Source organism: Colletes latitarsis, chromosome 9 (genome assembly GCF_051014445.1).
Source record: "Colletes latitarsis isolate SP2378_abdomen chromosome 9, iyColLati1, whole genome shotgun sequence".
Taxonomy (NCBI): Eukaryota; Metazoa; Arthropoda; class Insecta; order Hymenoptera; family Colletidae; genus Colletes; species Colletes latitarsis.
In genome coordinates this window covers 31,831,235-31,846,175 of record NC_135142.1, presented here as the reverse complement: position 1 = coordinate 31,846,175, position 14,941 = coordinate 31,831,235, and the positions used below count along the sequence as shown (strand labels likewise).

General features: G+C 48.1%; 1 protein-coding gene across 13 annotated transcripts in view; it reads right to left on the bottom strand.

The window, feature by feature from the left end:
• LOC143345635 (protein turtle) overlaps positions 1–14,681 on the bottom strand; it is a 93,304-nt gene extending 78,623 nt beyond the window's left edge. For 4 of the 13 annotated variants that reach the window (XM_076772985.1, XM_076772981.1, XM_076772986.1 and 1 more), the window contains exon 1: positions 13,348–14,680. The gene's annotated coding sequence lies outside the window, so the exon portion shown is untranslated. Of the gene's footprint in view, positions 1–13,347 lie in introns of all 13 variants that reach the window. The other 9 variants (XM_076772993.1, XM_076772994.1, XM_076772982.1 and 6 more) reach the window with 4 other exon arrangements.
• Positions 14,682–14,941: the final 260 nt, after the last annotated feature.

The following is a 14,941-nucleotide window of genomic DNA, read 5'->3' as shown; positions in this document are numbered from 1 at the left end:
ACAAATTGGAAGGAATAACGACTCTAGACTTTGATTCTAAATTATACTATCGTTCGTTAATACCGCTCTGGTGTTCGGTGTTATTGATTTTTATTTGGACTTTCGATGTATCATCGAGTTTGACCGTGTTTGATCACTCGTCCAATGCTCGCAAGAATCTCGAGATCGTTTGGTGCTCGAACGTTTCCAAGACCGTACCACGAGCAGCGTTATTACGATGCATTTTTCCTCGCGAGGGGACCTCGAACGCTCATAAAACGTAAGCGGAAACCATCGTACGGGCATTTTTAACCCCGGTGGGAAATTTAATTAAAAGTCTGGACAGCGGAGTCCGGGTTGTCCCGGTCGCGTGGCTCGTCGGGATACATTTATGGAAAGGTTTCGGGGGTGATATTTGCGGTACACCATTCCAGTGTAAACCTCAAAAGCGTTTAGCGTGCTGGCGGGCGACTCTAGCGCTGCGTAACGACCGCGAGCGCCGCAAAACGCGTCGCCGGCACCGGCTGCGACTGCATCGTCACCTCGCCGACCGCAAAACTGCCAGCGGAATACCGAAACGCGACTAGCGAGTGCAGGCACCAGGCATCCGTGAAACGACACCGTGCAGAACGCGAACGTACCGAAATAACTGAAACTTTTGCGGCCATTCCTCGATGGTGACGGATACCGAGGATTCCCCCCGTCTCGATTCGCGAGCCTCGCGATTCCTACGGACGAGATTCCGCGCGGGGATCGTTCGATTCCGGTTTCTCAGGACTGTAGAATCGGGATGGGCTCCTCACCGTGGATGAGGAGGACAGCTTATGGTTGTAGGTGCAACCCCTGAACCGGTGGTCCTCGATATACGGTAGAATTTCTAGCGCAACTTTGATTTTTTTTTTTAGTGAAAGTGCTGAGACATATGGGGTTATCCAAATTGAGTGTCACTGCTAAACTGTTTGATTGTCAGATATTGAAAGATAAACAAATCCTCATGGAAGGCTACACTGTGCAACAACGTGTACAGATTGTTGAAGATTATTATAAACATTCAAGTTCTGTTCGAGCTTGTTTCCGTGCCTCTGGCGAAATTTTTCATGCGATTTAACTCCGTTAGACTTTTTCCTACGGTGAAACGCGTAGAAACAAAGGGGTGGTTTTCACCTTCCCGATTTCTGGCATCTATTCATCGTTGGTGTTGGCGGTACGAGGTTTTCTTGATTTTCTTCGCTGCTAAATCTCCGAGAGTCTCGAATCGGAAGGGTATCGTGGCGCTAGGCGATACAGCCACTATTTCGCGAAGGAAAATTCTCTGGCGCGGTGATATCCTTTCGGGCTTTACGCCTTTAGCCGCGAGAGTCTCCGTTATATTCGGTCGACGGTGTAATAACGTTAAAGCTGCCCGTTATTCCCGGGGTAAGAGAGTTCCTCAGCCTCTTCGCCGGTTATGAAAGATCGTAAAGCTCCCGAGGGTGAAACGCGAGAAACAACGAAGAAGCATCGCGTTTCCGTCCCCTCTAATTTTCTCTCCCTTAAGAGAAACGGCTCTCGTCGCTCGCGGGGCGAAAGAAAATTTTCAATTACCCTTTTCTTAAGTCCACGCAATGCCCGCGGAATTCCATTTCTTCGGTTTTAGTTTCCAATAACTTCTCCATTGTCTTCGATCGAGACAATTAAATCATTCTCTTTTGCTACGGACTGTTCTTTCGTTTGTCGATGCTCCGGGTCTTCGGTATTATTCATTCTTATTTAGACTTTTCACGTATCATCGAGTTTGACCGTGTTTGCATACGATTGGAAGAAACAACGACTCTAGATTATTCTTTCCTTCGTTAATACGACTCTGGTGTACGATGTTATCGATTCTTATTTCAACTTCTCATATATCATCGCATTTGACCATGTTTGAATGCGATTGAAAGTAGCAACGACTCTAGAGAATACAAATCATAGAATGACCCCATTCTAAATTATAAAATTGACGTTATAGAATACACGGTTGTTACTGACAGATCCAGGGTTGCTGTATCGCAAAATGCAGCGAATAAATTTCGTTTCGACTCGAGAGCAGACTCAGATCGTGACGTTGCGGCAGAAACCGTGTCAAACTGTGTACGGTTTCGTCGTGGAACGATGCCGCGGACCGAGCCCAGAGAATGTGGAGCAAACCTAAAGCTGTCTCATCAACATTTCACCGGCGTTGCACCGTTCCTGGAAGCTCGTTCACTTATTCATCCGCGCGCAGGTGAAGCGACTTCGTCGAACGGAGAGGCTTCAATCGATGAATCCACGGTACAGCTTGTCCCGCGTGTTTGACTTGAATTCGTGGGACGGATCGACAACCGCGCGAGAACGATCGACGGTGGCTTCTAACGACGGATCAGGTTTGTTTTCGTGGAAATGTCACGTAAGCGACGGGCAAAATTGCATTAACCACGTCTGCGTTGCGAATAGAGAAACCGTTGCGTCTACGTTGGGTCGTGTTCTTGGCTCTATACGCGGGAGCAGGGATTCTCGACGGTGCAGGACCCTTCGAACGAAGTTCTACGTACTTCCGTGACTTACAATACTGGCAAAGAAACGTAGACTTTAGTACTATCCATCGGTTTTACTGAATCTTCCAATTTGGGTCCAGAAAGATGCGAGGCACTTTTGGTTGTGCAAATATTATCAAGCTATTGACTAGAACTACCGACTATTATAGTTTATTTCTTTGTATCGAAGAAATTAAAATGACAGATACGTGAAATAATGTAGAATGCAATGGAAATGAGCGTTTATGGGTCATGTTGACTGTTTTGGTAGTTCCAGCGTTAAAATAACAGTACAAATAAAAATTACCTATTATTTGGGGTTCTATGGAGATTTAGCGTTGATCTATGCAGGGTGGATTTAAATCGTCTGACCGGAGGACGCGGGATTATTTATTAAAATAGTTATCGTGGTGAGCCAAAAGGTTAATTATCGCGTCGCTATTGACGGGGTAACAACAATGCGCGTAAATTGCGGCGCAAATAAAGTACCGTGGCGTACGGTCCTCGTAATTTCGCGCTTAATTAACGCGCCTCTCCGTCACGTATCTCCTCCAACCGACCTCTTTCCTGTCGATCCATCTTCCCCGGAGGCGCGAGAGCGCCTCGCGAACGCTTCCTCGACTGGGTGCTCTCCGCACCTCGGCGAATCGAGTGTTTCGAGGTTAACGCGGCAACGGGAACGCGTTAAACGAGCCGCAATTAGCGCGACTACGAAAGGAAAGCGGCGTCGAGGAGCCCGCGAAGCAAAACGGAAAAGCGGTTTTGTCAACCGTTCGCTGGTGAATTTCTTCACCAGCCCGGATGGCAACCGGCTCGAAAAATTTCCAGAAACACGACGAACTTTCGTACACGCTGCAACGAAAGCACACTCTCCATTTTCAACGAAGAATCTTTCAATTCTGTGCTTTGACACTGTTTCTATTGGCGCAGCTACGACGACATACATAATACGTAACTCAATTCAAGTTTCAATGAAATTTAAATTATGGGCATTCGTAAATTTTTGTGGGAAAAAGAATATCATTTTATTTTTAGAAGTATCATAAAATTGCATCGATATTTCCAATCGTTCGTAGTGCAAGGGGTTAATGTGTTAATTGATGTAAAACTGATTTTCACCCTAGACTTTCGTTCTTTCAGCATAATGTTTTCCTCGAACTCGAAGACAATAGGGGTAGAGAAAAGGGAAAATCAATTTTCCTTTATGTGGAACTAGACAGGCCCCTTAACAGCGTGAACCCAGAGGGTACGACGGGGGGGAGGGAGGTGGACTTTCAGCCGCAGTCTGGAGCCGGGGCGCGCTTTTCTTTTCGGTTCGCGAGCACCGCAAAGGAGGGCAAGAGGACGACGAAAAAGGAACGAGACATCGGCCCCGTTCCGATGGGCGAAAGAAAGGAACGCCCGATGGGCGACCGAGACGAAAGAAGACAGGGGGTGGGTTGGGTTTCTATTGAGTCGGTCAGCAGCCCGCAGCTGCAATTGAATCGAACGTGCCGTGGGGAAGTGCACTTAGCCGTCTCGCTTTCGCCCGTTGCCACCGACAGCCACCGACGACTCGACGACTTCACGGAGGCGGCGAGCAATAACCGTTGCCGAACCGACCAGCGCCGAAAGGGAAATTGCCGCCGCCGAGAGAATTTACTCTTCCTCCCCTATTTCACCGCGAAAGGGGGAAACCAATATCGGGGCTGCCACTGGGTCAGCGGATCAACCGGCTACGGCCCGTTCGCGAATCGAACGACCACCACCGAATTCCGCCCCCGGAATTCGACAATATTTTAACCGGTCAAACGATCGCGCAAAGTTATTTCAAACTTTTATTCCGTGCCTCGAACCTATCCAGCTGACCCAAACGCGAGGGAATTTTCAGGGAAACGTGGCCATTTTCTTTGAAATATCGCTTACTTTATTAACGCTCTTTTCTCCGCGGTTTCACGCATTCACTGCCCCCGGGGAATAATTGTTGATAGAACTGGCCTGAAACGCAGTGGAATTTTCAACCATTTTGTTTGAAATTTGAAGCAGAGGACGATCGGTCCCACAGCAGCCACCGTTCTTCGTCAGTCGCGGAAATCTAGACGTCGCGTGAATTATTGCCCGTTTTCAACGGTACACGGATTATCAAGTAGAAAAGTTCTCGCGAGCGTCGTAAATTCCGGTCGTCGACGCGGAGCATATTTTACGCGGGCTTCGCGAATCGAATCCGATTTTCCTAACCGGGTTTCAGCGTCGCGACGCTGAGAGGATTGTCGCGGTCGCGAGCAAAACGACTCCTTTCGCGATCTATCGAATCTCTGATCAGCTTAACGAGCTACGGAGCGGCAAAAATTACAGGGACTCGGATAAAATAAACACGAAATAGGACGAAAGACTAGAGAAAATAATGGCTCTACTTTGACACTTCTATTCGTACGTTCGAATACTTTTGTGACGACCAAAAATGGTATGTTTACACTCGATGCCCTGATAAATTCAGTATGTGTTATCAGATGTGTTTGTAATTTTAAGTATGCATTCTCGAGGCTCCTATGTAACTTTAACTTAACGTGTGTATTCTATTTGTTAACGATGCAGATCGGAAGCGTTCGGAATACTTTCGTGAGCTGTTCCATATAATAATTAAATTTCGTTTGCGCTATCGATTAGTCCGGGGAAAGGCGGGGGGGTGAATATCTCCTCGAGGGGTAGCTTTTATCGCCAAAGTCCGTAGTTTCGGGATCGCTGACGCAACGAAACTCCCGATAACTCGCACCTGAGAACACACACGTGTATCGCGACGGGTCGCAAACCACCGAAACAAGGATGGTCGTGCTTAAGCGTTGTCTACGAGCCGCCCAAAGCACGTGGCGCAAACTTAACCGAGCACGAAGTTTCGATCGAGTCCGCTTGCATAATACGGTATCTCGGTGAACAGCCAGACGAAGGCGGCGAGAAGAGAGACGAGGGAAGAAAATCTGCTTCACCCTTATCGGGAGTAAAGGGAGAGGCGATACGATGGGGCGAGCGAGGCCGGAGAACAAGCGTCGACGCCGGGGGTGTGTCTAAGTTACGCGGGACGCGCGAACGCGTTTAAATTCCGCTTAAAGGGTCGTTAAGAGCGAATTAGGCGAGCGTTGCTGGCTCCCTGCAATCACGACGACGCGAAACGAGCACCCGTAACTTTTGAATAATACTCGAGACAGGGACCACACCCACGTCCACGAGCCTCGAGGGGCGCTCTCGAGCAACCCTTTCGCGAACCACTCGGACCGCTGAAATAGACGGATATATCGGACGCGTAATAAGTGTCAGAAGCGTGGCTGACGCCGATGGGAAACGGATTCGAGGACGATGATACCCGCTTCCGATCGGCGGACCAGCTCGGAAACCGACCCCGACTTCTCTCCAATTTCCGCTGCGCTTTTCTGGATCCAGAGGTTTCGCCCTTGGACACCCGTCGACGGATATATCCTCTCTGGCGTCGTCGCGGGAATATACAACGTGTTTACCCACAGGTGGGCAATCTTTTAAGGGGGGTTGAAGCGACGCGAAAATCGAGGATCACCGGAATTCCGATCGGAGACCTTTCTGGCTTATCAGAAATGCGTTTTGGGGAATACTTCTTTGGGGGGGGGAAATAGTTCTTCGTGGCCACTCGATCGCGTTTTTACTACAGAAAGTAAACGATAGACTTTATTAGATTTGCTAGTATATCGTAGGTCACAAAAGTATTCGAACTGTAAGGGTAACCGTCGTATTAATAATATTCCTAGCTGACATAATGGCGATGGTGTGGTACTGTATAGCAACAAAAACTTCTTAAAAATCTCTTCAGTCGAATCTCAAATTCGAACCTCGAAAATGTTTCTCGTTTCAATAGAACGCAAATAGATAATGGGTTGAATAAATAATTCAATGGTAGAAGCACTCGACCAAGCTTCCAACTATCTTGTTTGGGTGTAATCTGTCGAATCGAATGGGGTTTGTTTCAATAGGGTGGAACGTCAGAGACCGAGGTAGCTCGGGTTCGATAACGCGAGTGCTTTATCCGGGACGTCAGTAGACGGCTTTGTGGAGTTGAGTTCGACTTTAAAGTCGAATAGTCGTGTCTCCAAGTAGCTTCGTAGCGATCTGTCGCGAGCACAGAGGAGAACGCGTTGTACGCGTTGGCTCGCTCCGGGCGGCGCGGCGTTTCGAATCGGGCACGAAGAGCGATCGCGTCGTTAGCCGTGACAAAATAAAATTCAACGCAGACGACAGGAAAATATACGGGGGCCACGGGGAAAATCAGCACCGGCTATTCGTCAGGGCATTAAAAGGCTCGCGAAAGGGGACAAAAGAAAAATTGGCTGACGCGTACGGTGATGAACAACCGCTGTCGACATTCGGATGCTCCCGAGGCGCTAGTGCATCGCACTGTCATCGTCCCTGCGTCCAAAACCGTGATCATGCTTTATGGACCGCGTGAAAATGCACGGAAACTTAACACCTCTCTTCCAAAATTATCCCAAAATTACAGGAAAATATTTCGTGACAGATAATCGAGTTACAAAATTAATTTTATCTCTTGGAAACGGTCTAGGATGATTTAAGTATTATTTCTATTGCACATAATATTCTTGGATTTTAGAATTTACTTGACTGGGAATTTTTTGAATAAAATAAACTTACTGTGAATCGTGAACGCGACGCGAACGTCCAGATGGACGACGAGCTTTTCGTAGCAATAAATATTCTGCTCTGCGTGTCAGGTAGCCGAAGAGATTATCTCTGGACTTCAGATACACCGATCAGGATTTTTAAAAAAAGATTATATCGCTATTGTGTCAAGACCTTATACAGGGTGTTCGGCCACCCCTGGGAAAAATTTTAATAGAGGATTCTAGAGGTCAAATTAAGTCGAAAATCAAGAATACCAATTTCTTGATGGAGGTTTCGTTAAAAAATTATTAACAATTAAATTCAAACATTTCAAATCGTTCTGAAAAAATTATTTTCGGTTGCGGGGGTCAATTACAATCATTTTTGGTCATTAGACATACCCCCGAAATCTTGGGCATTTTCGAGAAAAAAATTCAGTTCAGTCGGAACTTTAAACGTTAATAACTGTTTAACGAAGCCTTCATCAACAAATTGGTATTCTTGATTTTCGTCTTATTTTGGCCTCTAGAATCTCGCATTAAAATTTTTCCCAGGGGTGGCCGTACACCCTGTATAATAAAATCTCGTGATTAATAGGAAAAAGCACGCGTCGCTGTTCAGCATGATTTCGTATGACGTAAATTAATGAGTTAACAGGAAGGAGGTTATTTGAGCATTGGGCAGGATTTTGTGTGACATAAATTAATGACAAACGGGAAGAAGGCTGTCTCCCTATTGATCAGGATTTCATCCGACATAGAGTAATGATTAATAGCCATTCCTGTCGCGAAAACTCATTTTCCGAACGAAGAATGAATTTCTTTCGAATAGTAAACATCTTTTTGGAGTTCCGGAAATCCATCGTTAACGTCAAATATTTGATATCGAATATTACGCGATATTTGTACAACTTTTAGGAGCTTAATATAATATAGAATATCAATAAACAGCATGGTCAAATGGTTTTAGATAAACATCGGTATTATGTTTATACTGCATACAAAGTCTCTTTGCGCTCTTGATTTGTTTGCATTAGTCTCGTCTCCTCTGTTGTATCGTTTCAATTATGCGCAATGAGTGAAATAAAATGAATTAAAAAGAACTATTCTGTACAGGCACTTTGGCAGAATTTTTCGAAAATATCGAGCTCTTGATCCATCGCGAGAGAAGAGCCACGGATCGACTGGATTTAATTACATTTCGCGGAAACACATCGTTAACTGGACAGCCAGGTTTAATTACACCCTTCGCTACTGTGAACGTAATAGATACCGGCTACGTGGTGTAATTGAAGGTTTTATGAAAATTGATTTTCCATAAAGCGGCGCATTGTGGCGCTATATTAGCCCGAATAAATCTGCTCGACAAAAGAGCCCATCGATCTCTACTTACAGACAAAAGTTAAGAAACAAATTACTTGGTAATTTTACAGAGTTCCTAGTTGAACTCATTTTACAATTCGATGGTCGAATTAAATACTTTGAGAGATTCTAACAAGCATCTAACATTGTAATTTACGAATCGATCCAATCTTATGTTTAGAAGTGGATCCGATCGTGGATCGCGGCTTCTTTTGGTACCGATCTATCCTTCCGTGGATCGCGTTTCGAGCGACTTGGCAGCGCTCGTTAGCGTTTACAGAGCCGGTCGCAAATACGGTTCGCGTTTTCCGCGGTCGCGCCTTCAATTTCCCCGCGTCCGATTCGTAATTACCGCCGGCGCCCCTTTAATTGAGACCCAATAGCGTAAATTAAAATATTGCTCGACGCTCGCGCCGGCGTCATTACCACTCGTGTGCCTCTCCCTTTCTCCTATAATTAAAACGGTAAATTAACGAATGACCCGTGCGCGTCGTTCGTGGAAAAAGAGGATACGTCGTTAGCGAGCACGCGAGCGCCGTTTCGTTCTTTCAGCGTCCGTCGACCGCGAATCTGGGACTTCTCAATTTGGATAACCCTCCTATAAATTCCTATAAACTCCTTCCAATTAAATTCATCGACACGAAAGGTATCGACAGAAATATGCGCAATCGATGTTATACATCGTTAAAGCAACGAGGGATTACGTAAGTGGTTCGTATCAGAAAATTTGAAAACCGTGTCGTGACCGAAGAACGAAATTGCAGTATGGCCGATCGATAGAAGCAATCGTTATCGCTTTGACCGTGGAGGGGTTGAAATCGTCGTATCCTCGACGGTTAAAATTAATTTATCGCGATGTATCCGGCGCTATTCGGGGTTTGCGTGTCGTCCCGAGGGCCAAATAAAGACCTTCAACTTTCGACCTACGAAACTGGCGAGGAAAAGGATCGCGTGCCCGCGGAATCAGCACGATCTCGCGGCCGGAATTTCGATCGTTTCGTCCAGCGTCGGCACTCGAAGGACAGATCGTTGTCACGGGCAGCGACGGCGTTCCGGATCGGGTCGAAAAAATCGCCAAGCCACTGAATAAATTAACCCGTTACGCGGCGAGGTCGTCCGCGGGGGAAGCCATTTAATATTTAAGTGGTTGTTCCGGGCTGGACGCGGCAAAAATGGGGCAGTTTCGGAATTTCATAACGCGAAAACTATTCGGGATATCCGTCGGAGATTACTCGAATTTTTTCGCTATACACGGGGTTTGGTAACTCGATTTCCGTAAAAATTCTCGCAACAGCGATTGATGCTCCGTAAACGGTGGAGCGCCATTAATCTCAGGAATTTCAATAAAACTCCTACGAGAGAAGCTGCAACGAAAAAATCAATTTCTTAAAAGTGTCAGACATAGACCTCCCTCCCCCTCCCCCCGGAAGACACGGTCGCGAACGTAAATATCGGATTCGTTCGAGCGGGAAAAGAACGTTTTCTATTCTCGCCGGGCAGAGAAAGGAAATTGAACGTCTCTCGGACGACCCTCTCGAATCGCAAAGCGAACGGATTAATATAGGAACTGTTGGGAGTCTCGTTAACTATCGAATGAGCGTATCTGTCAAACACGAAAGGGCCAATATTCGCGCGCGTCGATGATTTATCGATCAATTTCCTCTTCCAGTCGATAGCCGTGTTCCGCTCCATAAAAACCCACCCGATAAAAGTGACGGTGCAACTGCGCGCTCGGGCAACGATTAAATTTCATTCTCGCCACCGTGATCGTCATTAATGGGCCGCCGTGGTCGGGGCTTCGTCTACGGGCTTCGCTTGTCAATATAGAGACATTAACTCCCTTCGACAGAGAAAAAAAAATAATAAAAAAAACTCAACGATAGAGCGGGCCAGGATCGAAAGCGCGACGAGCAGCGGAATCGACGCGTTCCAGTTTCCCGGACGTTGGACGATTTCGGGTTCGCGATCCCTGTGGCGGGTTTCATCGACGAAGACATGGAAACGACCGCGAGATTACGAACGACGGACACGGTTCGTTTTCGAACCGTGCCAGCAGTTTTTCGTCGATCCCGGCTTCGACAGGCGTATGCGGGTCAAGAGAGATTAAACGAGAGTTTGGTCAACAGAAACGCGAACCGAATGGCCTTTTGTAAGCGCTACACCGCGAACAACAATGCATTTTTTCTCTTCGACCGTATCGTCATCCCCTTCGCGCATCGGTGAACGTTTGGTTACGCCGCGCAATTGCGAGCTCGCTAACCGAGGGAACCTCTTGAAAAACGTGCGCTGTCGTTCCTGGAAAACGTCATCCGATCGGGAAAGTCATATTATTCCAACCGTTTACCGCCAAATATTCGCCTCTCGTTCGGGTTCGGGGCTTCAAAGACAATAAAAAGAGAATTTTCAATTATTTTCCTCGATTCGATCGCATCGGTGAGCTTTCGTGCTACACTTTCGAACAGCGAAAAATTCCTTGATATTCATCAAACGTGTATAAATTTTTTCAAAGCGAAGTATTGATTACTGGCCACCGTTTCAGAGCTCAGTAAAAAGAAATTCTTCAAAATCGAGATCGTACATCAAAGGCACCCTATTTAACCGTGCAAACGAGCCACTTGTGATTCGAATGCGGTGCTTTTGGATCCCCCTCCGGTTAAGAATAGGATTTTTCATCGCCGCAATTTAATCAACGAGCAACACGTTCGCGATTCGCAGTAGTAATTAACCGCGATCGTGCTAGAATAACCGCGGAAAGGTATCCTTCGACCCCAGAGAACCGAAGCGTCATCGTGCTGAATCGCTGGCTTCGACTCGCGGCGATTTCATTCGTCCCGATCACGAAACGCAATTTAATTCCGCTCGATTTAATCGCGACTCGCTCTTCGTTTACGGCTAGCCCGTTTTCAATGGTCATACCTTAATAGTTTCGTACACAGAACGAAAAGAACCGATTCGTGTGGAAATGTTCGAAAGAGTAGATATTAATCTAAAGTCTTCCACGCATTTAAACTACAAAAAGTTACAGCGGAATTTATCTGTAGAGAAAAAGATCGTCTCCATAGCAAGGTTCAATTATTTTCTAGTACCTGTTTGTTCGTACTGTTTACAGAAGAGTTACAGCGTGTCCCAGTTTCCGGAATCATGCTGCATATTTGCTCGAGAATAAAAACAAATTCCTCTGCGTGGTATATTTGAATACTTAACAAGTGTTGCGCGATATCCGCGTTTTTTCCCCGCGTTTCGCGTATCATCGAATTCCGGATACGAAAAAAATGATCGAGCGCGTCGAGGGATGAGTTATCGAGACTCGAAGGGGGAAGACAACGGGTGCAGAGGGTCAGATTCAATTACAAGGAATTGCAAAACGGCTTCCTAATTCCACGGACTTAACGTCGATGGAAGACTAATATGTGACCTCTGACAGGAACGACTTCCGTTCTGTGGCATACTCGCTCGGATTAGCTTCCACTTCCGGTGACGAAGATAACTCGAAAAGCGTCAAAGAACGATCAAACAAGAATTGCTAATCTTTGCTTTGCGTTAAAAGAATATTGTTAATTTTGTATCAATCGATAGTGGTAGATTTATTCAAAGGGTAGATAAAACGTGTACAACTTTCGAGAAAGAAGGTTTTACGAAGCCACCCAGTACGTGGAATTCCATTGACTTCCATCCAGTGGAGACTTTAAATTGGCACGCGCTGTAAAAGGAAAAACCGAGACACAGAGTTGCAACGTAGCGTTTCAGGCGCAGGTGCATAATCATCGTCGATGTTAAACCGTGACGTCACGCGGTTAGGTTCGGTAGTTCCCGATGAAGCGCCGCGGGTCACGCGTAACGGGCTCGTAAATAACTCGCCGGTGGGAAAAAGCGCGCATAAATTATTGCAAATTGATACTTGCCGAGATTGTAAATTATATTCCGCCGGTGCGGTGTATTGGATGCAGCCAACGAACCGTGAACCTGCCCTTCGTGCATTTTCTGGCTTGGGCGCATCAAAGAAGCGACGAAATCAAGCCGCGACGCGTCGACGATCGATTTTCCACGCGATCGATCGACCACCGTACTCGTAATTACTGCGCGTTAATATTAGAATTTAAATCTGTGGCTGCATATGTTCGGAATTCACTAGTAAAACGGTTAGTAACCACTACTATTTCTTTATGTGTATTTAATATCTGTTAATATCAAAGATGTTTTTAGAAATTTAAAACGTTTAATGTACTCGTCTCAGTTGCCCCCAAATATTTTCAACGGACCACCAGTGACAGAAAAAATTCACTTTGTACGATTGAAATTATATTCCATCGTTGAGACGAATAATTAAAATTCGATAGCGATTTTGGGTGGTTAATTCGAAAGCTACCGATGACCAGTCAGAAACGATCGAATCGTACTTTGATCGTATTTACAAGTACAATATATCGACCGCGAAAAAACGACCGCTAAGCGGTTGAGACGTCGAAAGTCGCGTTAAATAGCGGTCCGATCGATCCGCAGGATCCACGAGCGACGTTGGGTTCCAAGTTCGTGCAACGAAACCGCGTATCCTTGCGCTGCCCTTAACCCACCCTCCGAACCTAACCTGCGCGACGGCGTTGCAACTTGCATCCAGCATGGAACGAGGCCATGTGCGCTATTAGATCCACCGCGACCAAGAGAGAGAGGGATCGACGTGGTCGGGTGGTTGGGCGGCGATGGCGACGCGAAGATACGCGGAAACCGGAGGAACGACCCGCGAAACGACGTTCCACCGCGATCGAGACCGCGACGATTCCTCCAGGTGTGCTCGAGGAAAAATCCCGGTGGAAAAAAGGAGCAAAATAGTCGTACGGTCGGATGTCTCAGCTTACCGAGAGCCTGGAGAATCCGTATCCCAGAGTTCCTTCTCCGTCCGGGGTGTGGTTCCTTCGCGTACGGGCGGGGCCAGGATCACCCCACGGGATTAAGAACTTTGGACTTGGCTGGATTCGGGATGGAAGCCTGTGTGCTCTGTACTCCGGGTACACGGCTTACGACGTAGTTGTGTAGGTGGTTCGCGCGTGTCCGTAAGCCGTTGTTCCTAGGCGTGAGCTCGTAGACGAAGGTTAGCGGGGCGCGTGTGTAACAAAGACCGCGACGGGGGAGGTGGGAGGGTGGAGAAATATATAGAGAGAAAGATGAAGGGACGAAGCGTACGCGTAGACGCGCGCGTCTCTGGTGTCTTCTGGCGTGTCCTGGTCGCGCACGTGTATCTCTGCACCGTAGGCGTGTTCGTGTTCCGTGTTCGTGTTCGTAAGGTGTCGGTGTGCGTGGGCGCGCGCGCGCTGTCGCGTGAGTAGGTCGGCGGGTTGACGGCGTTTGGAGGTCAGGGAGCGAGGATTCTTTCGGAAGAAACGGAACAGGGCGAGGGGGATCGGCCTGGACGCGGTCCTGCCTTCGCTAGGACATTGTAACTCCTGTTAGCTGGTCGTCGGTGCGAGACCCGGGACGGCGCCTCCTATGCCCGTGGATCGCGATGGTCCTCGACGAGGTAGGATCCTCGTATCGCGTCCCTCTACCCTCTGTCGTTGCTCTCCGGGCCCTCAGTCACGTGACGCATCGCGCCGCGACATCGTGCGTGGTACCACTCAAACGACAAACGATCGCGTCACGATTCCGCGTGCACCATCGATTCACCTCACACGAATCAACGACGTTCCCGTTTCACCGAGTCGCGGGTGGCAACCGCGGTTACTCCCGAGATCCTCGACCTTCGTACCCCCGGAGTTTCGAGGTCGATACGAGGCGTTCTCGCGTCCTGGTCACCGGGACACCCTGTCCCTCCGCCACCGACACACCGTCGAGCCTCCCTGGCAAACTCGAGTCGCGCACTGTTCGCAGCACTCCTCTTTCTTCCTTTCTCTCGAGCGAAGACGATCACTATCGTTCGAAACCGCTCCTCTCGACACAGCAGCGAACCCACGACTGCGACGCGAACCGTACGAGCGACGGACTCGCTCCCTTCGACGACCGTGCTCTCTTCCAGACCAACGACGAAAAGGGTACCGGGCGTACGGAGTCCTCCGTAGCACTCGCGGTTCCCGCGGACCAATTTCAGCGTAGAAATCGCGAGCAGCGCGTTGCACACCGCGAGGGAGTAGTTGGAGGTACCGCTTGGCTGGCGGTGGTGCGCGGCGCCATGACAGTGTTGGCTCCACTGCTACCGCCCCCACCAAACATCCCCCACTTGGCGGATCGCTCGACCCCTCTTTCGCCTACGAATCCCCCACGGGACCCCTCGACACCCCGCCCGCCCGACTTCTGCCTCCTCCGCGGCCGCGGATCCGTTCCATTCGCCCCGTCGTGCCTCGTATTTCGCCCCCTCCCTTCAACCCCTTGCGTCCTGCGCCATGGCTCGTGCTGCCTCGGCCCCACCAACGCAATATTGATCGGGCGGAAGGGCGGCATCCAAGCTCGTAACGACTT